At 45.0% G+C, this 23,469-nt stretch overlaps 25 non-coding genes across 25 annotated transcripts; all 25 read left to right on the top strand.

The window, feature by feature from the left end:
- Positions 1-172: 172 nt before the first annotated feature.
- TRNAD-GUC (transfer RNA aspartic acid (anticodon GUC)) lies at positions 173-244 on the top strand. Its single transcript has one exon. It is a non-coding gene; the product is annotated as a tRNA-Asp (tRNA).
- Positions 245-1,136: 892 nt separating this feature from the next.
- On the top strand, positions 1,137-1,208 carry TRNAD-GUC (transfer RNA aspartic acid (anticodon GUC)). Its single transcript has one exon. It is a non-coding gene; the product is annotated as a tRNA-Asp (tRNA).
- An 890-nt stretch (positions 1,209-2,098) lies between these two features.
- TRNAD-GUC (transfer RNA aspartic acid (anticodon GUC)) lies at positions 2,099-2,170 on the top strand. Its single transcript has one exon. It is a non-coding gene; the product is annotated as a tRNA-Asp (tRNA).
- Positions 2,171-3,062: 892 nt separating this feature from the next.
- TRNAD-GUC (transfer RNA aspartic acid (anticodon GUC)) lies at positions 3,063-3,134 on the top strand. The gene has a single exon. It is a non-coding gene; the product is annotated as a tRNA-Asp (tRNA).
- A 410-nt stretch (positions 3,135-3,544) lies between these two features.
- TRNAD-GUC (transfer RNA aspartic acid (anticodon GUC)) lies at positions 3,545-3,616 on the top strand. The gene has a single exon. It is a non-coding gene; the product is annotated as a tRNA-Asp (tRNA).
- A 410-nt stretch (positions 3,617-4,026) lies between these two features.
- Positions 4,027-4,098, top strand: TRNAD-GUC (transfer RNA aspartic acid (anticodon GUC)). Its single transcript has one exon. It is a non-coding gene; the product is annotated as a tRNA-Asp (tRNA).
- A 1,856-nt stretch (positions 4,099-5,954) lies between these two features.
- TRNAD-GUC (transfer RNA aspartic acid (anticodon GUC)) lies at positions 5,955-6,026 on the top strand. Its single transcript has one exon. It is a non-coding gene; the product is annotated as a tRNA-Asp (tRNA).
- A 410-nt stretch (positions 6,027-6,436) lies between these two features.
- On the top strand, positions 6,437-6,508 carry TRNAD-GUC (transfer RNA aspartic acid (anticodon GUC)). Its single transcript has one exon. It is a non-coding gene; the product is annotated as a tRNA-Asp (tRNA).
- A 410-nt stretch (positions 6,509-6,918) lies between these two features.
- Positions 6,919-6,990, top strand: TRNAD-GUC (transfer RNA aspartic acid (anticodon GUC)). The gene has a single exon. It is a non-coding gene; the product is annotated as a tRNA-Asp (tRNA).
- A 410-nt stretch (positions 6,991-7,400) lies between these two features.
- TRNAD-GUC (transfer RNA aspartic acid (anticodon GUC)) lies at positions 7,401-7,472 on the top strand. Its single transcript has one exon. It is a non-coding gene; the product is annotated as a tRNA-Asp (tRNA).
- Positions 7,473-8,364: 892 nt separating this feature from the next.
- On the top strand, positions 8,365-8,436 carry TRNAD-GUC (transfer RNA aspartic acid (anticodon GUC)). Its single transcript has one exon. It is a non-coding gene; the product is annotated as a tRNA-Asp (tRNA).
- A 1,374-nt stretch (positions 8,437-9,810) lies between these two features.
- Positions 9,811-9,882, top strand: TRNAD-GUC (transfer RNA aspartic acid (anticodon GUC)). Its single transcript has one exon. It is a non-coding gene; the product is annotated as a tRNA-Asp (tRNA).
- A 410-nt stretch (positions 9,883-10,292) lies between these two features.
- TRNAD-GUC (transfer RNA aspartic acid (anticodon GUC)) lies at positions 10,293-10,364 on the top strand. The gene has a single exon. It is a non-coding gene; the product is annotated as a tRNA-Asp (tRNA).
- Positions 10,365-10,774: 410 nt separating this feature from the next.
- On the top strand, positions 10,775-10,846 carry TRNAD-GUC (transfer RNA aspartic acid (anticodon GUC)). Its single transcript has one exon. It is a non-coding gene; the product is annotated as a tRNA-Asp (tRNA).
- Positions 10,847-11,738: 892 nt separating this feature from the next.
- On the top strand, positions 11,739-11,810 carry TRNAD-GUC (transfer RNA aspartic acid (anticodon GUC)). Its single transcript has one exon. It is a non-coding gene; the product is annotated as a tRNA-Asp (tRNA).
- Positions 11,811-12,702: 892 nt separating this feature from the next.
- On the top strand, positions 12,703-12,774 carry TRNAD-GUC (transfer RNA aspartic acid (anticodon GUC)). Its single transcript has one exon. It is a non-coding gene; the product is annotated as a tRNA-Asp (tRNA).
- Positions 12,775-13,666: 892 nt separating this feature from the next.
- TRNAD-GUC (transfer RNA aspartic acid (anticodon GUC)) lies at positions 13,667-13,738 on the top strand. The gene has a single exon. It is a non-coding gene; the product is annotated as a tRNA-Asp (tRNA).
- Positions 13,739-15,112: 1,374 nt separating this feature from the next.
- TRNAD-GUC (transfer RNA aspartic acid (anticodon GUC)) lies at positions 15,113-15,184 on the top strand. Its single transcript has one exon. It is a non-coding gene; the product is annotated as a tRNA-Asp (tRNA).
- Positions 15,185-16,076: 892 nt separating this feature from the next.
- On the top strand, positions 16,077-16,148 carry TRNAD-GUC (transfer RNA aspartic acid (anticodon GUC)). The gene has a single exon. It is a non-coding gene; the product is annotated as a tRNA-Asp (tRNA).
- A 1,374-nt stretch (positions 16,149-17,522) lies between these two features.
- TRNAD-GUC (transfer RNA aspartic acid (anticodon GUC)) lies at positions 17,523-17,594 on the top strand. The gene has a single exon. It is a non-coding gene; the product is annotated as a tRNA-Asp (tRNA).
- Positions 17,595-18,004: 410 nt separating this feature from the next.
- TRNAD-GUC (transfer RNA aspartic acid (anticodon GUC)) lies at positions 18,005-18,076 on the top strand. Its single transcript has one exon. It is a non-coding gene; the product is annotated as a tRNA-Asp (tRNA).
- An 892-nt stretch (positions 18,077-18,968) lies between these two features.
- TRNAD-GUC (transfer RNA aspartic acid (anticodon GUC)) lies at positions 18,969-19,040 on the top strand. Its single transcript has one exon. It is a non-coding gene; the product is annotated as a tRNA-Asp (tRNA).
- Positions 19,041-20,414: 1,374 nt separating this feature from the next.
- Positions 20,415-20,486, top strand: TRNAD-GUC (transfer RNA aspartic acid (anticodon GUC)). Its single transcript has one exon. It is a non-coding gene; the product is annotated as a tRNA-Asp (tRNA).
- Positions 20,487-21,860: 1,374 nt separating this feature from the next.
- TRNAD-GUC (transfer RNA aspartic acid (anticodon GUC)) lies at positions 21,861-21,932 on the top strand. The gene has a single exon. It is a non-coding gene; the product is annotated as a tRNA-Asp (tRNA).
- Positions 21,933-22,824: 892 nt separating this feature from the next.
- Positions 22,825-22,896, top strand: TRNAD-GUC (transfer RNA aspartic acid (anticodon GUC)). The gene has a single exon. It is a non-coding gene; the product is annotated as a tRNA-Asp (tRNA).
- The last annotated feature ends 573 nt before the right edge of the window (positions 22,897-23,469 follow it).

Raw genomic sequence — 23,469 nt, 5'->3', positions numbered from 1 at the left:
TCAGACTTGAGATTTCTTTAGCTGGACTTTGCAGTTAGATGACTCAAGATATCATCTGTGGAAGCTATTTTTCTTTTGGCAGAACATCTGCGTATGTGTAAATGGGCAAAATTCTATCGGTCCCAAGAGTAAATGGGTCTGCCCGAATACTGCCATGCTTTCATCAGCTTCTTCCTCGTTAGTATAGTGGTGAGTATCCCCGCCTGTCACGCGGGAGACCGGGGTTCGATTCCCCGACGGGGAGTGCTTTTCTCGTTTTCTACGAAGCTATTTCCCAAGACTGTCGCCATCTTTGACAAAGTCCATCTCAAGAAGAAGTGCTTCCTGCTAAATGCTAAGAAGCATGCCACTTTGCTATCCTCTTGCCTATGTACTATTTACAACACCAGGTTATGTTTTTCTGCATTTCACCTCCAAACAGCGCTTTGTCCCCAGGAATCACTGCAGCTTTACCTTTGGGGAAAAGGAAAAAGTCTGATTTGTCAGACTTGAGATTTCTTTAGCTGGACTTTGCAGTTAGATGACTCAAGATATCATCTGTGGAAGCTATTTTTCTTTTGGCAGAACATCTGCGTATGTGTAAATGGGCAAAATTCTATCGGTCCCAAGAGTAAATGGGTCCACCCGAATACTGCCATGCTTTCATCAGCTTCTTCCTCGTTAGTATAGTGGTGAGTATCCCCACCTGTCACGCGGGAGACCGGGGTTCGATTCCCCGACGGGGAGTGCTTTTCTCGTTTTCTACGAAGCTATTTCCCAAGACTGTCGCCATCTTTGACAAAGTCCATCTCAAGAAGAAGTGCTTTCTGCTAAATGCTAAGAAGCATGCCACTTTGCTATCCTCTTGCCTATGTACTATTTACAACACCAGGTTATGTTTTTCTGCATTTCACCTCCAAACAGCGCTTTGTCCCCAGGAATCACTGCAGCTTTACCTTTGGGGAAAGAGAAAAAGTCTGATTTGTCAGACTTGACATTTCTTTAGGTGGACTTTGCAGTTAGATGACTCAAGATATCATCTGTGGAAGCTATTTTTCTTTTGGCAGAACATCTGCGTATGTGTAAATGGGCAAAATTCTATCAGTCCCAAGAGTAAATGGGTCTGCCCGAATACTGCCATGCTTTCATCAGCTTCTTCCTCGTTAGTATAGTGGTGAGTATCCCCGCCTGTCACGCGGGAGACCGGGGTTCGATTCCCCGACGGGGAGTGCTTTTCTCGTTTTCTACGAAGCTATTTCCCAAGACTGTCGCCATCTTTGGCAAAGTCCATCTCAAGAAGAAGTGCTTCCTGCTAAATGCTAAGAAGCATGCCACTTTGCTATCCTCTTGCCTATGTACTGTTTACAACACCAGGTTATGTTTTTCTGCATTTCACCTCCAAACAGCGCTTTGTCCCCAGGAATCACTGCAGCTTTACCTTTGGGGAAAGAGAAAAAGTCTGATTTGTCAGACTTGAGATTTCTTTAGCTGGACTTTGCTGTTAGATGACTCAAGATATCATCTGTGGAAGCTATTTTTCTTTTGGCAGAACATCTGCGTATGTAAATGGGCAAAATTCTATCGGTCCCAAGAGTAAATGGGTCCGCCCGAATACTGCCATGCTTTCATCAGCTTCTTCCTCGTTAGTATAGTGGTGAGTATCCCCACCTGTCACGCGGGAGACCGGGGTTCGATTCCCCGACGGGGAGTGCTTTTCTAGTTTTCTACGAAGCTATTTCCCAAGACTGTCGCCATCTTTGACAAAGTCCATCTCAAGAAGAAGTGCTTCCTGCTAAATGCTAAGAAGCATGCCACTTTGCTATCCTCTTGCCTATGTACTATTTACAACACCAGGTTATGTTTTTCTGCATTTCACCTCCAAACAGCGCTTTGTCCCCAGGAATCACTGCAGCTTTACCTTTGGGGAAAGAGAAAAAGTCTGATTTGTCAGACTTGAGATTTCTTTAGCTGGACTTTGCAGTTAGATGACTCAAGATATCATCTGTGGAAGCTATTTTTCTTTTGGCAGAACATCTGCGTATGTGTAAATGGGCAAAATTCTATCAGTCCCAAGAGTAAATGGGTCTGCCCGAATACTGCCATGCTTTCATCAGCTTCTTCCTCGTTAGTATAGTGGTGAGTATCCCCGCCTGTCACGCGGGAGACCGGGGTTCGATTCCCCGACGGGGAGTGCTTTTCTCGTTTTCTACGAAGCTATTTCCCAAGACTGTCGCCATCTTTGGCAATGTCCATCTCAAGAAGAAGTGCTTCCTGCTAAATGCTAAGAAGCATGCCACTTTGCTATCCTCTTGCCTATGTACTGTTTACAACACCAGGTTATGTTTTTCTGCATTTCACCTCCAAACAGCGCTTTGTCCCCAGGAATCACTGCAGCTTTACCTTTGGGGAAAGAGAAAAAGTCTGATTTGTCAGACTTGAGATTTCTTTAGCTGGACTTTGCAGTTAGATGACTCAAGATATCATCTGTGGAAGCTATTTTTCTTTTGGCAGAACATCTGCGTATGTGTAAATGGGCAAAATTCTATCGGTCCCAAGAGTAAATGGGTCTGCCCGAATACTGCCATGCTTTCATCAGCTTCTTCCTCGTTAGTATAGTGGTGAGTATCCCCACCTGTCACGCGGGAGACCGGGGTTCGATTCCCCGACGGGGAGTGCTTTTCTCGTTTTCTATGAAGCTATTTCCCAAGACTGTCGCCATCTTTGACAAAGTCCATCTCAAGAAGAAGTGCTTCCTGCTAAATGCTAAGAAGCATGCCACTTTGCTATCCTCTTGCCTATGTACTATTTACAACACCAGGTTATGTTTTTCTGCATTTCACCTCCAAACAGCGCTTTGTCCCCAGGAATCACTGCAGCTTTACCTTTGGGGAAAGAGAAAAAGTCTGATTTGTCAGACTTGAGATTTCTTTAGCTGGACTTTGCAGTTAGATGACTCAAGATATCATCTGTGGAAGCTATTTTTCTTTTGGCAGAACATCTGCGTATGTGTAAATGGGCAAAATTCTATCGGTCCCAAGAGTAAATGGGTCTGCCCGAATACTGCCATGCTTTCATCAGCTTCTTCCTCGTTAGTATAGTGGTGAGTATCCCCGCCTGTCACGCGGGAGACCGGGGTTCGATTCCCCGACGGGGAGTGCTTTTCTCGTTTTCTACAAAGCTATTTCCCAAGACTGTCGCCATCTTTGACAAAGTCCATCTCAAGAAGAAGTGCTTCCTGCTAAATGCTAAGAAGCATGCCACTTTGCTATCCTCTTGCCTATGTACTATTTACAACACCAGGTTATGTTTTTCTGCATTTCACCTCCAAACAGCGCTTTGTCCCCAGGAATCACTGCAGCGTTACCTTTGGGGAAAGAGAAAAAGTCTGATTTGTCAGACTTGAGATTTCTTTAGCTGGACTTTGCAGTTAGATGACTCAAGATATCATATGTGGAAGCTATTTTTCTTTTGGCAGAACATCTGCGTATGTGTAAATGGGCAAAATTCTATCGGTCCCAAGAGTAAATGGGTCCACCCGAATACTGCCATGCTTTCATCAGCTTCTTCCTCGTTAGTATAGTGGTGAGTATCCCCGCCTGTCACGCGGGAGACCGGGGTTCGATTCCCCGACGGGGAGTGCTTTTCTCATTTTCTACGAAGCTATTTCCCAAGACTGTCGCCATCTTTGGCAAAGTCCATCTCAAGAAGAAGTGCTTCCTGCTAAATGCTAAGAAGCATGCCACTTTGCTATCCTCTTGCCTATGTACTGTTTACAACACCAGGTTATGTTTTTCTGCATTTCACCTCCAAACAGCGCTTTGTCCCCAGGAATCACTGCAGCTTTACCTTTGGGGAAAGAGAAAAAGTCTGATTTGTCAGACTTGAGATTTCTTTAGCTGGACTTTGCAGTTAGATGACTCAAGATATCATCTGTGGAAGCTATTTTTCTTTTGGCAGAACATCTGCGTATGTGTAAATGGGCAAAATTCTATCGATCCCAAGAGTAAATGGGTCCGCCCGAATACTGCCATGCTTTCATCAGCTTCTTCCTCGTTAGTATAGTGGTGAGTATCCCCGCCTGTCACGCGGGAGACCGGGGTTCGATTCCCCGACGGGGAGTGCTTTTCTCGTTTTCTACGAAGCTATTTCCCAAGACTGTCGCCATCTTTGACAAAGTCCATCTCAAGAAGAAGTGATTCCTGCTAAATGCTAAGAAGCATGCCACTTTGCTATCCTCTTGCCTATGTACTATTTACAACACCAGGTTATGTTTTTCTGCATTTCACCTCCAAACAGCGCTTTGTCCCCAGGAATCACTGCAGCTTTACCTTTGGGGAAAGAGAAAAAGTCTGATTTGTCAGACTTGAGATTTCTTTAGCTGGAATTTGCAGTTAGATGACTCAAGATATCATCTGTGGAAGCTATTTTTCTTTTGGCAGAACATCTGCGTATGTGTAAATGGGCAAAATTCTATCGGTCCCAAGAGTAAATGGGTCTGCCCGAATACTGCCATGCTTTCATCAGCTTCTTCCTCGTTAGTATAGTGGTGAGTATCCCCACCTGTCACGCGGGAGACCGGGGTTCGATTCCCCGACGGGGAGTGCTTTTCTCGTTTTCTACGAAGCTATTTCCCAAGACTGTCGCCATCTTTGACAAAGTCCATCTCAAGAAGAAGTGCTTCCTGCTAAATGCTAAGAAGCATGCCACTTTGCTATCCTCTTGCCTATGTACTATTTACAACACCAGGTTATGTTTTTCTGCATTTCACCTCCAAACAGCGCTTTGTCCCCAGGAATCACTGCAGCTTTACCCTTGGGGAAAGAGAAAAAGTCTGATTTGTCAGACTTGAGATTTCTTTAGCTGGACTTTGCAGTTAGATGACTCAAGATATCATCTGTGGAAGCTATTTTTCTTTTGGCAGAACATCTGCGTATGTGTAAATGGGCAAAATTCTATCGGTCCCAAGAGTAAATGGGTCCGCCCGAATACTGCCATGCTTTCATCAGCTTCTTCCTCGTTAGTATAGTGGTGAATATCCCCGCCTGTCACGCGGGAGACCGGGGTTCGATTCCCCGACGGGGAGTGCTTTTCTCATTTTCTACGAAGCTATTTCCCAAGACTGTCGCCATCTTTGGCAAAGTCCATCTCAAGAAGAAGTGCTTCCTGCTAAATGCTAAGAAGCATGCCACTTTGCTATCCTCTTGCCTATGTACTATTTACAACACCAGGTTATGTTTTTCTCCATTTCACCTCCAAACAGCGCTTTGTCCCCAGGAATCACTGCAGCTTTACCTTTGGGGAAAAGGAAAAAGTCTGATTTGTCAGACTTGAGATTTCTTTAGCTGGACTTTGCAGTTAGATGACTCAAGATATCATCTGTGGAAGCTATTTTTCTTTTGGCAGAACATCTGCGTATGTGTAAATGGGCAAAATTCTATCGGTCCCAAGAGTAAATGGGTCTGCCCGAATACTGCCATGCTTTCATCAGCTTCTTCCTCGTTAGTATAGTGGTGAGTATCCCCACCTGTCACGCGGGAGACCGGGGTTCGATTCCCCGACGGGGAGTGCTTTTCTCGTTTTCTACGAAGCTATTTCCCAAGACTGTCGCCATCTTTGACAAAGTCCATCTCAAGAAGAAGTGCTTCCTGCTAAATGCTAAGAAGCATGCCACTTTGCTATCCTCTTGCCTATGTACTATTTACAACACCAGGTTATGTTTTTCTGCATTTCACCTCCAAACAGCGCTTTGTCCCCAGGAATCACTGCAGCTTTACCTTTGGGGAAAGAGAAAAAGTCTGATTTGTCAGACTTGAGATTTCTTTAGCTGGACTTTGCAGTTAGATGACTCAAGATATCATCTGTGGAAGCTATTTTTCTTTTGGCAGAACATCTGCGTATGTGTAAATGGGCAAAATTCTATCAGTCCCAAGAGTAAATGGGTCTGCCCGAATACTGCCATGCTTTCATCAGCTTCTTCCTCGTTAGTATAGTGGTGAGTATCCCCGCCTGTCACGCGGGAGACCGGGGTTCGATTCCCCGACGGGGAGTGCTTTTCTCGTTTTCTACGAAGCTATTTCCCAAGACTGTCGCCATCTTTGGCAAAGTCCATCTCAAGAAGAAGTGCTTCCTGCTAAATGCTAAGAAGCATGCCACTTTGCTATCCTCTTGCCTATGTACTGTTTACAACACCAGGTTATGTTTTTCTGCATTTCACCTCCAAACAGCGCTTTGTCCCCAGGAATCACTGCAGCTTTACCTTTGGGGAAAGAGAAAAAGTCTGATTTGTCAGACTTGAGATTTCTTTAGCTGGACTTTGCAGTTAGATGACTCAAGATATCATCTGTGGAAGCTATTTTTCTTTTGGCAGAACATCTGCGTATGTGTAAATGGGCAAAATTCTATCGGTCCCAAGAGTAAATGGGTCCACCCGAATACTGCCATGCTTTCATCAGCTTCTTCCTCGTTAGTATAGTGGTGAGTATCCCCGCCTGTCACGCGGGAGACCGGGGTTCGATTCCCCGACGGGGAGTGCTTTTCTCGTTTTCTACGAAGCTATTTCCCAAGACTGTCGCCATCTTTGACAAAGTCCATCTCAAGAAGAAGTGATTCCTGCTAAATGCTAAGAAGCATGCCACTTTGCTATCCTCTTGCCTATGTACTATTTACAACACCAGGTTATGTTTTTCTGCATTTCACCTCCAAACAGCGCTTTGTCCCCAGGAATCACTGCAGCTTTACCTTTGGGGAAAGAGAAAAAGTCTGATTTGTCAGACTTGAGATTTCTTTAGCTGGACTTTGCAGTTAGATGACTCAAGATATCATCTGTGGAAGCTATTTTTCTTTTGGCAGAACATCTGCGTATGTGTAAATGGGCAAAATTCTATCAGTCCCAAGAGTAAATGGGTCTGCCCGAATACTGCCATGCTTTCATCAGCTTCTTCCTCGTTAGTATAGTGGTGAGTATCCCCGCCTGTCACGCGGGAGACCGGGGTTCGATTCCCCGACGGGGAGTGCTTTTCTCGTTTTCTACGAAGCTATTTCCCAAGACTGTCGCCATCTTTGGCAAAGTCCATCTCAAGAAGAAGTGCTTCCTGCTAAATGCTAAGAAGCATGCCACTTTGCTATCCTCTTGCCTATGTACTGTTTACAACACCAGGTTATGTTTTTCTGCATTTCACCTCCAAACAGCGCTTTGTCCCCAGGAATCACTGCAGCTTTACCTTTGGGGAAAGAGAAAAAGTCTGATTTGTCAGACTTGAGATTTCTTTAGCTGGACTTTGCAGTTAGATGACTCAAGATATCATCTGTGGAAGCTATTTTTCTTTTGGCAGAACATCTGCGTATGTGTAAATGGGCAAAATTCTATCGGTCCCAAGAGTAAATGGGTCCGCCCGAATACTGCCATGCTTTCATCAGCTTCTTCCTCGTTAGTATAGTGGTGAGTATCCCCGCCTGTCACGCGGGAGACCGGGGTTCGATTCCCCGACGGGGAGTGCTTTTCTCGTTTTCTACGAAGCTATTTCCCAAGACTGTCGCCATCTTTGACACAGTCCATCTCAAGAAGAAGTGATTCCTGCTAAATGCTAAGAAGCATGCCACTTTGCTATCCTCTTGCCTATGTACTATTTACAACACCAGGTTATGTTTTTCTGCATTTCACCTCCAAACAGCGCTTTGTCCCCAGGAATCACTGCAGCTTTACCTTTGGGGAAAGAGAAAAAGTCTGATTTGTCAGACTTGAGATTTCTTTAGCTGGAATTTGCAGTTAGATGACTCAAGATATCATCTGTGGAAGCTATTTTTCTTTTGGCAGAACATCTGCGTATGTGTAAATGGGCAAAATTCTATCGGTCCCAAGAGTAAATGGGTCTGCCCGAATACTGCCATGCTTTCATCAGCTTCTTCCTCGTTAGTATAGTGGTGAGTATCCCCACCTGTCACGCGGGAGACCGGCGTTCGATTCCCCGACGGGGAGTGCTTTTCTCGTTTTCTACGAAGCTATTTCCCAAGACTGTCGCCATCTTTGACAAAGTCCATCTTAAGAAGAAGTGCTTCCTGCTAAATGCTAAGAAGCATGCCACTTTGCTATCCTCTTGCCTATGTACTATTTACAACACCAGGTAATGTTTTACTGCATTTCACCTCCAAACAGCGCTTTGTCCCCAGGAATCACTGCAGCGTTACCTTTGGGGAAAGAGAAAAAGTCTGATTTGTCAGACTTGAGATTTCTTTAGCTGGACTTTGCAGTTAGATGACTCAAGATATCATCTGTGGAAGCTATTTTTCTTTTGGCAGAACATCTGCGTATGTGTAAATGGGCAAAATTCTATCGGTCCCAAGAGTAAATGGGTCTGCCCGAATACTGCCATGCTTTCATCGGCTTCTTCCTCGTTAGTATAGTGGTGAGTATCCCCGCCTGTCACGCGGGAGACCGGGGTTCGATTCCCCGACGGGGAGTGCTTTTCTCGTTTTCTACGAAGCTATTTCCCAAGACTGTCGCCATCTTTGACAAAGTCCATCTCAAGAAGAAGTGATTCCTGCTAAATGCTAAGAAGCATGCCACTTTGCTATCCTCTTGCCTATGTACTATTTACAACACCAGGTTATGTTTTTCTGCATTTCACCTCCAAACAGCGCTTTGTCCCCAGGAATCACTGCAGCTTTACCTTTGGGGAAAGAGAAAAAGTCTGATTTGTCAGACTTGAGATTTCTTTAGCTGGAATTTGCAGTTAGATGACTCAAGATATCATCTGTGGAAGCTATTTTTCTTTTGGCAGAACATCTGCGTATGTGTAAATGGGCAAAATTCTATCGGTCCCAAGAGTAAATGGGTCTGCCCGAATACTGCCATGCTTTCATCAGCTTCTTCCTCGTTAGTATAGTGGTGAGTATCCCCACCTGTCACGCGGGAGACCGGGGTTCGATTCCCCGACGGGGAGTGCTTTTCTCGTTTTCTACGAAGCTATTTCCCAAGACTGTCGCCATCTTTGACAAAGTCCATCTCAAGAAGAAGTGCTTCCTGCTAAATGCTAAGAAGCATGCCACTTTGCTATCCTCTTGCCTATGTACTATTTACAACACCAGGTTATGTTTTTCTGCATTTCACCTCCAAACAGCGCTTTGTCCCCAGGAATCACTGCAGCTTTACCTTTGGGGAAAGAGAAAAAGTCTGATTTGTCAGACTTGAGATTTCTTTAGCTGGACTTTGCAGTTAGATGACTCAAGATATCATCTGTGGAAGCTATTTTTCTTTTGGCAGAACATCTGCGTATGTGTAAATGGGCAAAATTCTATCGGTCCCAAGAGTAAATGGGTCCGCCCGAATACTGCCATGCTTTCATCAGCTTCTTCCTCGTTAGTATAGTGGTGAATATCCCCGCCTGTCACGCGGGAGACCGGGGTTCGATTCCCTGACGGGGAGTGCTTTTCTCGTTTTCTACGAAGCTATTTCCCAAGACTGTCGCCATCTTTGGCAAAGTCCATCTCAAGAAGAAGTGCTTCCTGCTAAATGCTAAGAAGCATGCCACTTTGCTATCCTCTTGCCTATGTACTGTTTACAACACCAGGTTATGTTTTTCTGCATTTCACCTCCAAACAGCGCTTTGTCCCCTGGAATCACTGCAGCTTTACCTTTGGGGAAAGAGAAAAAGTCTGATTTGTCAGACTTGAGATTTCTTTAGCTGGACTTTGCAGTTAGATGACTCAAGATATCATCTGTGGAAGCTATTTTTCTTTTGGCAGAACATCTGCGTATGTGTAAATGGGCAAAATTTTAGCGGTCCCAAGAGTAAATGGGTCTGCCCGAATACTGCCATGCTTTCATCAGCTTCTTCCTCGTTAGTATAGTGGTGAGTATCCCCGCCTGTCACGCGGGAGACCGGGGTTCGATTCCCCGACGGGGAGTGCTTTTCTCGTTTTCTACGAAGCTATTTCCCAAGACTGTCGCCATCTTTGACAAAGTCCATCTCAAGAAGAAGTGCTTCCTGCTAAATGCTAAGAAGCATGCCACTTTGCTATCCTCTTGCCTATGTACTATTTACAACACCAGGTTATGTTTTTCTGCATTTCACCTCCAAACAGCGCTTTGTCCCCAGGAATCACTGCAGCTTTACCTTTGGGGAAAGAGAAAAAGTCTGATTTGTCAGACTTGAGATTTCTTTAGCTGGACTTTGCAGTTAGATGACTCAAGATATCATCTGTGGAAGCTATTTTTCTTTTGGCAGAACATCTGCGTATGTGTAAATGGGCAAAATTCTATCGGTCCCAAGAGTAAATGGGTCTGCCCGAATACTGCCATGCTTTCATCAGCTTCTTCCTCGTTAGTATAGTGGTGAGTATCCCCGCCTGTCACGCGGGAGACCGGGGTTCGATTCCCCGACGGGGAGTGCTTTTCTCGTTTTCTACGAAGCTATTTCCCAAGACTGTCGCCATCTTTGACAAAGTCCATCTCAAGAAGAAGTGCTTCCTGCTAAATGCTAAGAAGCATGCCACTTTGCTATCCTCTTGCCTATGTACTATTTACAACACCAGGTTATGTTTTTCTGCATTTCACCTCCAAACAGCGCTTTGTCCCCAGGAATCACTGCAGCTTTACCTTTGGGGAAAAGGAAAAAGTCTGATTTGTCAGACTTGAGATTTCTTTAGCTGGACTTTGCAGTTAGATGACTCAAGATATCATCTGTGGAAGCTATTTTTCTTTTGGCAGAACATCTGCGTATGTGTAAATGGGCAAAATTCTATCAGTCCTAAGAGTAAATGGGTCTGCCCGAATACTGCCATGCTTTCATCAGCTTCTTCCTCGTTAGTATAGTGGTGAGTATCCCCGCCTGTCACGCGGGAGACCGGGGTTCGATTCCCCGACGGGGAGTGCTTTTCTCGTTTTCTACGAAGCTATTTCCCAAGACTGTCGCCATCTTTGGCAAAGTCCATCTCAAGAAGAAGTGCTTCCTGCTAAATGCTAAGAAGCATGCCACTTTGCTATCCTCTTGCCTATGTACTGTTTACAACACCAGGTTATGTTTTTCTGCATTTCACCTCCAAACAGCGCTTTGTCCCCAGGAATCACTGCAGCTTTACCTTTGGGGAAAGAGAAAAAGTCTGATTTGTCAGACTTGAGATTTCTTTAGCTGGACTTTGCTGTTAGATGACTCAAGATATCATCTGTGGAAGCTATTTTTCTTTTGGCAGAACATCTGCGTATGTGTAAATGGGCAAAATTCTATCGGTCCCAAGAGTAAATGGGTCCGCCCGAATACTGCCATGCTTTCATCAGCTTCTTCCTCGTTAGTATAGTGGTGAGTATCCCCACCTGTCACGCGGGAGACCGGGGTTCGATTCCCCGACGGGGAGTGCTTTTCTCGTTTTCTACGAAGCTATTTCCCAAGACTGTCGCCATCTTTGACAAAGTCCATCTCAAGAAGAAGTGCTTCCTGCTAAATGCTAAGAAGCATGCCACTTTGCTATCCTCTTGCCTATGTACTATTTACAACACCAGGTTATGTTTTTCTGCATTTCACCTCCAAACAGCGCTTTGTCCCCAGGAATCACTGCAGCTTTACCTTTGGGGAAAGAGAAAAAGTCTGATTTGTCAGACTTGAGATTTCTTTAGCTGGACTTTGCAGTTAGATGACTCAAGATATCATCTGTGGAAGCTATTTTTCTTTTGGCAGAACATCTGCGTATGTGTAAATGGGCAAAATTCTATCGGTCCCAAGAGTAAATGGGTCTGCCCGAATACTGCCATGCTTTCATCAGCTTCTTCCTCGTTAGTATAGTGGTGAGTATCCCCGCCTGTCACGCGGGAGACCGGGGTTCGATTCCCCGACGGGGAGTGCTTTTCTCGTTTTCTACGAAGCTATTTCCCAAGACTGTCGCCATCTTTGGCAAAGTCCATCTCAAGAAGAAGTGCTTCCTGCTAAATGCTAAGAAGCATGCCACTTTGCTATCCTCTTGCCTATGTACTGTTTACAACACCAGGTTATGTTTTTCTGCATTTCACCTCCAAACAGCGCTTTGTCCCCAGGAATCACTGCAGCGTTACCTTTGGGGAAAGAGAAAAAGTCTGATTTGTCAGACTTGAGATTTCTTTAGCTGGACTTTGCAGTTAGATGACTCAAGATATCATCTGTGGAAGCTATTTTTCTTTTGGCAGAACATCTGCGTATGTGTAAATGGGCAAAATTCTATCGGTCCCAAGAGTAAATGGGTCTGCCCGAATACTGCCATGCTTTCATCAGCTTCTTCCTCGTTAGTATAGTGGTGAGTATCCCCGCCTGTCACGCGGGAGACCGGCGTTCGATTCCCCGACGGGGAGTGCTTTTCTCGTTTTCTACGAAGCTATTTCCCAAGACTGTCGCCATCTTTGACAAAGTCCATCTTAAGAAGAAGTGCTTCCTGCTAAATGCTAAGAAGCATGCCACTTTGCTATCCTCTTGCCTATGTACTATTTACAACACCAGGTAATGTTTTTCTGCATTTCACCTCCAAACAGCGCTTTGTCCCCAGGAATCACTGCAGCGTTACCTTTGGGGAAAGAGAAAAAGTCTGATTTGTCAGACTTGAGATTTCTTTAGCTGGACTTTGCAGTTAGATGACTCAAGATATCATCTGTGGAAGCTATTTTTCTTTTGGCAGAACATCTGCGTATGTGTAAATGGGCAAAATTCTATCGGTCCCAAGAGTAAATGGGTCCACCCGAATACTGCCATGCTTTCATCAGCTTCTTCCTCGTTAGTATAGTGGTGAGTATCCCCGCCTGTCACGCGGGAGACCGGGGTTCGATTCCCCGACGGGGAGTGCTTTTCTCATTTTCGACGAAGCTATTTCCCAAGACTGTCGCCATCTTTGGCAAAGTCCATCTCAAGAAGAAGTGCTTCCTGCTAAATGCTAAGAAGCATGCCACTTTGCTATCCTCTTGCCTATGTACTATTTACAACACCAGGTTATGTTTTTCTCCATTTCACCTCCAAACAGCGCTTTGTCCCCAGGAATCACTGCAGCTTTACCTTTGGGGAAAAGGAAAAAGTCTGATTTGTCAGACTTGAGATTTCTTTAGCTGGACTTTGCAGTTAGATGACTCAAGATATCATCTGTGGAAGCTATTTTTCTTTTGGCAGAACATCTGCGTATGTGTAAATGGGCAAAATTCTATCGGTCCCAAGAGTAAATGGGTCTGCCCGAATACTGCCATGCTTTCATCAGCTTCTTCCTCGTTAGTATAGTGGTGAGTATCCCCACCTGTCACGCGGGAGACCGGGGTTCGATTCCCCGACGGGGAGTGCTTTTCTCGTTTTCTACGAAGCTATTTCCCAAGACTGTCGCCATCTTTGACAAAGTCCATCTCAAGAAGAAGTGCTTCCTGCTAAATGCTAAGAAGCATGCCACTTTGCTATCCTCTTGCCTATGTACTATTTACAACACCAGGTTATGTTTTTCTGCATTTCACCTCCAAACAGCGCTTTGTCCCCAGGAATCACTGCAGCTTTACCTTTGGGGAAAGAGAAAAAGTCTGATTTGTCAGACTTGAGATTTCTTTAGCTGGACTTTGCAGTTAGATGACTCAAGATATCATCTGTGGAAGCTATTTTTCTTTTGGCAGAACATCTGCGTATGTGTAAATGGGCAAAATTCTATCGGTCCCAAGAGTAAATGGGTCCGCCCGAATACTGCCATGCTTTCATCAGCTTCTTCCTCGTTAGTATAGTGGTGAGTATCCCCGCCTGTCACGCGGGAGACCGGGGTTCGATTCCCCGACGGGGAGTGCTTTTCTCGTTTTCTACGAAGCTATTTCCCAAGACTGTCGCCATCTTTGACAAAGTCCATCTCAAGAAGAAGTGATTCCTGCTAAATGCTAAGAAGCATGCCACTTTGCTATCCTCTTGCCTATGTACTGTTTACAACACCAGGTTATGTTTTTCTCCATTTCACCTCCAAACAGCGCTTTGTCCCCAGGAATCACTGCAGCTTTACCTTTGGGGAAAAGGAAAAAGTCTGATATGTCAGACTTGAGATTTCTTTAGCTGGACTTTGCAGTTAGATGACTCAAGATATCATCTGTGGAAGCTATTTTTCTTTTGGCAGAACATCTGCGTATGTGTAAATGGGCAAAATTCTATCGGTCCCAAGAGTAAATGGGTCTGCCCGAATACTGCCATGCTTTCATCAGCTTCTTCCTCGCTAGTATAGTGGTGAGTATCCCTGCCTGTCACGCGGGAGACCGGGGTTCGATTCCCCGACGGGGAGTGCTTTTCTCGTTTTCTACGAAGCTATTTCCCAAGACTGTCGCCATCTTTGGCAAAGTCCATCTCAAGAAGAAGTGCTTCCTGCTAAATGCTAAGAAGCATGCCACTTTGCTATCCTCTTGCCTATGTACTGTTTACAACACCAGGTTATGTTTTTCTCCATTTCACCTCCAAACAGCGCTTTGTCCCCAGGAATCACTGCAGCTTTACCTTTGGGGAAAAGGAAAAAGTCTGATTTGTCAGACTTGAGATTTCTTTAGCTGGACTTTGCAGTTAGATGACTCAAGATATCATCTGTGGAAGCTATTTTTCTTTTGGCAGAACATCTGCGTATGTGTAAATGGGCAAAATTCTATCGGTCCCAAGAGTAAATGGGTCTGCCCGAATACTGCCATGCTTTCATCAGCTTCTTCCTCGTTAGTATAGTGGTGAGTATCCCCACCTGTCACGCGGGAGACCGGGGTTCGATTCCCCGACGGGGAGTGCTTTTCTCGTTTTCTACGAAGCTATTTCCCAAGACTGTCGCCATCTTTGACAAAGTCCATCTCAAGAAGAAGTGCTTCCTGCTAAATGCTAAGAAGCATGCCACTTTGCTATCCTCTTGCCTATGTACTATTTACAACACCAGGTTATGTTTTTCTGCATTTCACCTCCAAACAGCGCTTTGTCCCCAGGAATCACTGCAGCTTTACCTTTGGGGAAAGAGAAAAAGTCTGATTTGTCAGACTTGAGATTTCTTTAGCTGGACTTTGCAGTTAGATGACTCAAGATATCATCTGTGGAAGCTATTTTTCTTTTGGCAGAACATCTGCGTATGTGTAAATGGGCAAAATTCTATCGGTCCCAAGAGTAAATGGGTCCGCCCGAATACTGCCATGCTTTCATCAGCTTCTTCCTCGTTAGTATAGTGGTGAGTATCCCCGCCTGTCACGCGGGAGACCGGGGTTCGATTCCCCGACGGGGAGTGCTTTTCTCGTTTTCTACGAAGCTATTTCCCAAGACTGTCGCCATCTTTGACAAAGTCCATCTCAAGAAGAAGTGATTCCTGCTAAATGCTAAGAAGCATGCCACTTTGCTATCCTCTTGCCTATGTACTATTTACAACACCAGGTTATGTTTTTCTGCATTTCACCTCCAAACAGCGCTTTGTCCCCAGGAATCACTGCAGCTTTACCTTTGGGGAAAGAGAAAAAGTCTGATTTGTCAGACTTGAGATTTCTTTAGCTGGACTTTGCAGTTAGATGACTCAAGATATCATCTGTGGAAGCTATTTTTCTTTTGGCAGAACATCTGCGTATGTGTAAATGGGCAAAATTCTATCAGTCCCAAGAGTAAATGGGTCTGCCCGAATACTGCCATGCTTTCATCAGCTTCTTCCTCGTTAGTATAGTGGTGAGTATCCCCACCTGTCACGCGGGAGACCGGGGTTCGATTCCCCGACGGGGAGTGCTTTTCTCGTTTTCTACGAAGCTATTTCCCAAGACTGTCGCCATCTTTGACAAAGTCCATCTCAAGAAGAAGTGCTTCCTGCTAAATGCTAAGAAGCATGCCACTTTGCTATCCTCTTGCCTATGTACTATTTACAACACCAGGTTATGTTTTTCTGCATTTCACCTCCAAACAGCGCTTTGTCCCCAGGAATCACTGCAGCTTTACCTTTGGGGAAAGAGAAAAAGTCTGATTTGTCAGACTTGAGATTTCTTTAGCTGGACTTTGCAGTTAGATGACTCAAGATATCATCTGTGGAAGCTATTTTTCTTTTGGCAGAACATCTGCGTATGTGTAAATGGGCAAAATTCTATCGGTCCCAAGAGTAAATGGGTCCGCCCGAATACTGCCATGCTTTCATCAGCTTCTTCCTCGTTAGTATAGTGGTGAGTATCCCCGCCTGTCACGCGGGAGACCGGGGTTCGATTCCCCGACGGGGAGTGCTTTTCTCGTTTTCTACGAAGCTATTTCCCAAGACTGTCGCCATCTTTGACAAAGTCCATCTCAAGAAGAAGTGATTCCTGCTAAATGCTAAGAAGCATGCCACTTTGCTATCCTCTTGCCTATGTACTGTTTACAACACCAGGTTATGTTTTTCTCCATTTCACCTCCAAACAGCGCTTTGTCCCCAGGAATCACTGCAGCTTTACCTTTGGGGAAAAGGAAAAAGTCTGATATGTCAGACTTGAGATTTCTTTAGCTGGACTTTGCAGTTAGATGACTCAAGATATCATCTGTGGAAGCTATTTTTCTTTTGGCAGAACATCTGCGTATGTGTAAATGGGCAAAATTCTATCGGTCCCAAGAGTAAATGGGTCTGCCCGAATACTGCCATGCTTTCATCAGCTTCTTCCTCGCTAGTATAGTGGTGAGTATCCCTGCCTGTCACGCGGGAGACCGGGGTTCGATTCCCCGACGGGGAGTGCTTTTCTCGTTTTCTACGAAGCTATTTCCCAAGACTGTCGCCATCTTTGGCAAAGTCCATCTCAAGAAGAAGTGCTTCCTGCTAAATGCTAAGAAGCATGCCACTTTGCTATCCTCTTGCCTATGTACTGTTTACAACACCAGGTTATGTTTTTCTCCATTTCACCTCCAAACAGCGCTTTGTCCCCAGGAATCACTGCAGCTTTACCTTTGGGGAAAAGGAAAAAGTCTGATTTGTCAGACTTGAGATTTCTTTAGCTGGACTTTGCAGTTAGATGACTCAAGATATCATCTGTGGAAGCTATTTTTCTTTTGGCAGAACATCTGCGTATGTGTAAATGGGCAAAATTCTATCGGTCCCAAGAGTAAATGGGTCTGCCCGAATACTGCCATGCTTTCATCAGCTTCTTCCTCGTTAGTATAGTGGTGAGTATCCCCACCTGTCACGCGGGAGACCGGGGTTCGATTCCCCGACGGGGAGTGCTTTTCTCGTTTTCTACGAAGCTATTTCCCAAGACTGTCGCCATCTTTGACAAAGTCCATCTCAAGAAGAAGTGCTTCCTGCTAAATGCTAAGAAGCATGCCACTTTGCTATCCTCTTGCCTATGTACTATTTACAACACCAGGTTATGTTTTTCTGCATTTCACCTCCAAACAGCGCTTTGTCCCCAGGAATCACTGCAGCTTTACCTTTGGGGAAAGAGAAAAAGTCTGATTTGTCAGACTTGAGATTTCTTTAGCTGGACTTTGCAGTTAGATGACTCAAGATATCATCTGTGGAAGCTATTTTTCTTTTGGCAGAACATCTGCGTATGTGTAAATGGGCAAAATTCTATCGGTCCCAAGAGTAAATGGGTCCGCCCGAATACTGCCATGCTTTCATCAGCTTCTTCCTCGTTAGTATAGTGGTGAGTATCCCCGCCTGTCACGCGGGAGACCGGGGTTCGATTCCCCGACGGGGAGTGCTTTTCTCGTTTTCTACGAAGCTATTTCCCAAGACTGTCGCCATCTTTGACAAAGTCCATCTCAAGAAGAAGTGATTCCTGCTAAATGCTAAGAAGCATGCCACTTTGCTATCCTCTTGCCTATGTACTATTTACAACACCAGGTTATGTTTTTCTGCATTTCACCTCCAAACAGCGCTTTGTCCCCAGGAATCACTGCAGCTTTACCTTTGGGGAAAGAGAAAAAGTCTGATTTGTCAGACTTGAGATTTCTTTAGCTGGACTTTGCAGTTAGATGACTCAAGATATCATCTGTGGAAGCTATTTTTCTTTTGGCAGAACATCTGCGTATGTGTAAATGGGCAAAATTCTATCAGTCCCAAGAGTAAATGGGTCTGCCCGAATACTGCCATGCTTTCATCAGCTTCTTCCTCGTTAGTATAGTGGTGAGTATCCCCGCCTGTCACGCGGGAGACCGGGGTTCGATTCCCCGACGGGGAGTGCTTTTCTCGTTTTCTACGAAGCTATTTCCCAAGACTGTCGCCATCTTTGGCAAAGTCCATCTCAAGAAGAAGTGCTTCCTGCTAAATGCTAAGAAGCATGCCACTTTGCTATCCTCTTGCCTATGTACTGTTTACAACACCAGGTTATGTTTTTCTGCATTTCACCTCCAAACAGCGCTTTGTCCCCAGGAATCACTGCAGCTTTACCTTTGGGGAAAGAGAAAAAGTCTGATTTGTCAGACTTGAGATTTCTTTAGCTGGACTTTGCAGTTAGATGACTCAAGATATCATCTGTGGAAGCTATTTTTCTTTTGGCAGAACATCTGCGTATGTGTAAATGGGCAAAATTCTATCGGTCCCAAGAGTAAATGGGTCTGCCCGAATACTGCCATGCTTTCATCAGCTTCTTCCTCGTTAGTATAGTGGTGAGTATCCCCACCTGTCACGCGGGAGACCGGCGTTCGATTCCCCGACGGGGAGTGCTTTTCTCGTTTTCTACGAAGCTATTTCCCAAGACTGTCGCCATCTTTGACAAAGTCCATCTTAAGAAGAAGTGCTTCCTGCTAAATGCTAAGAAGCATGCCACTTTGCTATCCTCTTGCCTATGTACTATTTACAACACCAGGTAATGTTTTACTGCATTTCACCTCCAAACAGCGCTTTGTCCCCAGGAATCACTGCAGCGTTACCTTTGGGGAAAGAGAAAAAGTCTGATTTGTCAGACTTGAGATTTCTTTAGCTGGACTTTGCAGTTAGATGACTCAAGATATCATCTGTGGAAGCTATTTTTCTTTTGGCAGAACATCTGCGTATGTGTAAATGGGCAAAATTCTATCGGTCCCAAGAGTAAATGGGTCTGCCCGAATACTGCCATGCTTTCATCGGCTTCTTCCTCGTTAGTATAGTGGTGAGTATCCCCGCCTGTCACGCGGGAGACCGGGGTTCGATTCCCCGACGGGGAGTGCTTTTCTCGTTTTCTACGAAGCTATTTCCCAAGACTGTCGCCATCTTTGACAAAGTCCATCTCAAGAAGAAGTGATTCCTGCTAAATGCTAAGAAGCATGCCACTTTGCTATCCTCTTGCCTATGTACTATTTACAACACCAGGTTATGTTTTTCTGCATTTCACCTCCAAACAGCGCTTTGTCCCCAGGAATCACTGCAGCTTTACCTTTGGGGAAAGAGAAAAAGTCTGATTTGTCAGACTTGAGATTTCTTTAGCTGGAATTTGCAGTTAGATGACTCAAGATATCATCTGTGGAAGCTATTTTTCTTTTGGCAGAACATCTGCGTATGTGTAAATGGGCAAAATTCTATCGGTCCCAAGAGTAAATGGGTCTGCCCGAATACTGCCATGCTTTCATCAGCTTCTTCCTCGTTAGTATAGTGGTGAGTATCCCCACCTGTCACGCGGGAGACCGGGGTTCGATTCCCCGACGGGGAGTGCTTTTCTCGTTTTCTACGAAGCTATTTCCCAAGACTGTCGCCATCTTTGACAAAGTCCATCTCAAGAAGAAGTGCTTCCTGCTAAATGCTAAGAAGCATGCCACTTTGCTATCCTCTTGCCTATGTACTATTTACAACACCAGGTTATGTTTTTCTGCATTTCACCTCCAAACAGCGCTTTGTCCCCAGGAATCACTGCAGCTTTACCTTTGGGGAAAGAGAAAAAGTCTGATTTGTCAGACTTGAGATTTCTTTAGCTGGACTTTGCAGTTAGATGACTCAAGATATCATCTGTGGAAGCTATTTTTCTTTTGGCAGAACATCTGCGTATGTGTAAATGGGCAAAATTCTATCGGTCCCAAGAGTAAATGGGTCTGCCCGAATACTGCCATGCTTTCATCAGCTTCTTCCTCGTTAGTATAGTGGTGAGTATCCCCACCTGTCACGCGGGAGACCGGCGTTCGATTCCCCGACGGGGAGTGCTTTTCTCGTTTTCTACGAAGCTATTTCCCAAGACTGTCGCCATCTTTGACAAAGTCCATCTTAAGAAGAAGTGCTTCCTGCTAAATGCTAAGAAGCATGCCACTTTGCTATCCTCTTGCCTATGTACTATTTACAACACCAGGTAATGTTTTTCTGCATTTCACCTCCAAACAGCGCTTTGTCCCCAGGAATCACTGCAGCGTTACCTTTGGGGAAAGAGAAAAAGTCTGATTTGTCAGACTTGAGATTTCTTTAGCTGGACTTTGCAGTTAGATGACTCAAGATATCATCTGTGGAAGCTATTTTTCTTTTGGCAGAACATCTGCGTATGTGTAAATGGGCAAAATTTTAGCGGTCCCAAGAGTAAATGGGTCTGCCCGAATACTGCCATGCTTTCATCGGCTTCTTCCTCGTTAGTATAGTGGTGAGTATCCCCGCCTGTCACGCGGGAGACCGGGGTTCGATTCCCCGACGGGGAGTGCTTTTCTCGTTTTCTACGAAGCTATTTCCCAAGACTGTCGCCATCTTTGACAAAGTCCATCTCAAGAAGAAGTGATTCCTGCTAAATGCTAAGAAGCATGCCACTTTGCTATCCTCTTGCCTATGTACTATTTACAACACCAGGTTATGTTTTTCTGCATTTCACCTCCAAACAGCGCTTTGTCCCCAGGAATCACTGCAGCTTTACCTTTGGGGAAAGAGAAAAAGTCTGATTTGTCAGACTTGAGATTTCTTTAGCTGGAATTTGCAGTTAGATGACTCAAGATATCATCTGTGGAAGCTATTTTTCTTTTGGCAGAACATCTGCGTATGTGTAAATGGGCAAAATTCTATCGGTCCCAAGAGTAAATGGGTCTGCCCGAATACTGCCATGCTTTCATCAGCTTCTTCCTCGTTAGTATAGTGGTGAGTATCCCCACCTGTCACGCGGGAGACCGGGGTTCGATTCCCCGACGGGGAGTGCTTTTCTCGTTTTCTACGAAGCTATTTCCCAAGACTGTCGCCATCTTTGACAAAGTCCATCTCAAGAAGAAGTGCTTCCTGCTAAATGCTAAGAAGCATGCCACTTTGCTATCCTCTTGCCTATGTACTATTTACAACACCAGGTTATGTTTTTCTGCATTTCACCTCCAAACAGCGCTTTGTCCCCAGGAATCACTGCAGCTTTACCTTTGGGGAAAGAGAAAAAGTCTGATTTGTCAGACTTGAGATTTCTTTAGCTGGACTTTGCAGTTAGATGACTCAAGATATCATCTGTGGAAGCTATTTTTCTTTTGGCAGAACATCTGCGTATGTGTAAATGGGCAAAATTCTATCGGTCCCAAGAGTAAATGGGTCCGCCCGAATACTGCCATGCTTTCATCAGCTTCTTCCTCGTTAGTATAGTGGTGAATATCCCCGCCTGTCACGCGGGAGACCGGGGTTCGATTCCCTGACGGGGAGTGCTTTTCTCGTTTTCTACGAAGCTATTTCCCAAGACTGTCGCCATCTTTGGCAAAGTCCATCTCAAGAAGAAGTGCTTCCTGCTAAATGCTAAGAAGCATGCCACTTTGCTATCCTCTTGCCTATGTACTGTTTACAACACCAGGTTATGTTTTTCTGCATTTCACCTCCAAACAGCGCTTTGTCCCCTGGAATCACTGCAGCTTTACCTTTGGGGAAAGAGAAAAAGTCTGATTTGTCAGACTTGAGATTTCTTTAGCTGGACTTTGCAGTTAGATGACTCAAGATATCATCTGTGGAAGCTATTTTTCTTTTGGCAGAACATCTGCGTATGTGTAAATGGGCAAAATTTTAGCGGTCCCAAGAGTAAATGGGTCTGCCCGAATACTGCCATGCTTTCATCAGCTTCTTCCTCGTTAGTATAGTGGTGAGTATCCCCGCCTGTCACGCGGGAGACCGGGGTTCGATTCCCCGACGGGGAGTGCTTTTCTCGTTTTCTACGAAGCTATTTCCCAAGACTGTCGCCATCTTTGACAAAGTCCATCTCAAGAAGAAGTGCTTCCTGCTAAATGCTAAGAAGCATGCCACTTTGCTATCCTCTTGCCTATGTACTATTTACAACACCAGGTTATGTTTTTCTGCATTTCACCTCCAAACAGCGCTTTGTCCCCAGGAATCACTGCAGCTTTACCTTTGGGGAAAGAGAAAAAGTCTGATTTGTCAGACTTGAGATTTCTTTAGCTGGACTTTGCAGTTAGATGACTCAAGATATCATCTGTGGAAGCTATTTTTCTTTTGGCAGAACATCTGCGTATGTGTAAATGGGCAAAATTCTATCGGTCCCAAGAGTAAATGGGTCCGCCCGAATACTGCCATGCTTTCATCAGCTTCTTCCTCGTTAGTATAGTGGTGAGTATCCCCACCTGTCACGCGGGAGACCGGGGTTCGATTCCCCGACGGGGAGTGCTTTTCTCGTTTTCTACGAAGCTATTTCCCAAGACTGTCGCCATCTTTGACAAAGTCCATCTCAAGAAGAAGTGCTTCCTGCTAAATGCTAAGAAGCATGCAACTTTGCTATCCTCTTGCCTATGTACTATTTACAACACCAGGTTATGTTTTTCTGCATTTCACCTCCAAACAGCGCTTTGTCCCCAGGAATCACTGCAGCTTTACCTTTGGGGAAAGAGAAAAAGTCTGATTTGTCAGACTTGAGATTTCTTTAGCTGGACTTTGCAGTTAGATGACTCAAGATATCATCTGTGGAAGCTATTTTTCTTTTGGCAGAACATCTGCGTATGTGTAAATGGGCAAAATTCTATCAGTCCCAAGAGTAAATGGGTCTGCCCGAATACTGCCATGCTTTCATCAGCTTCTTCCTCGTTAGTATAGTGGTGAGTATCCCCGCCTGTCACGCGGGAGACCGGGGTTCGATTCCCCGACGGGGAGTGCTTTTCTCGTTTTCTACGAAGCTATTTCCCAAGACTGTCGCCATCTTTGGCAAAGTCCATCTCAAGAAGAAGTGCTTCCTGCTAAATGCTAAGAAGCATGCCACTTTGCTATCCTCTTGCCTATGTACTGTTTACAACACCAGGTTATGTTTTTCTGCATTTCACCTCCAAACAGCGCTTTGTCCCCAGGAATCACTGCAGCTTTACCTTTGGGGAAAGAGAAAAAGTCTGATTTGTCAGACTTGAGATTTCTTTAGCTGGACTTTGCAGTTAGATGACTCAAGATATCATCTGTGGAAGCTATTTTTCTTTTGGCAGAACATCTGCGTATGTGTAAATGGGCAAAATTCTATCGGTCCCAAGAGTAAATGGGTCTGCCCGAATACTGCCATGCTTTCATCAGCTTCTTCCTCGTTAGTATAGTGGTGAGTATCCCCACCTGTCACGCGGGAGACCGGCGTTCGATTCCCCGACGGGGAGTGCTTTTCTCGTTTTCTACGAAGCTATTTCCCAAGACTGTCGCCATCTTTGACAAAGTCCATCTTAAGAAGAAGTGCTTCCTGCTAAATGC

This window comes from Eleutherodactylus coqui, chromosome 11 (genome assembly GCF_035609145.1).
Source record: "Eleutherodactylus coqui strain aEleCoq1 chromosome 11, aEleCoq1.hap1, whole genome shotgun sequence".
In the NCBI taxonomy this organism is placed as follows: Eukaryota; Metazoa; Chordata; class Amphibia; order Anura; family Eleutherodactylidae; genus Eleutherodactylus; species Eleutherodactylus coqui.
Note: the sequence above shows the minus strand (reverse complement) of the source record. Positions and strands in the feature narration are given on the sequence as shown.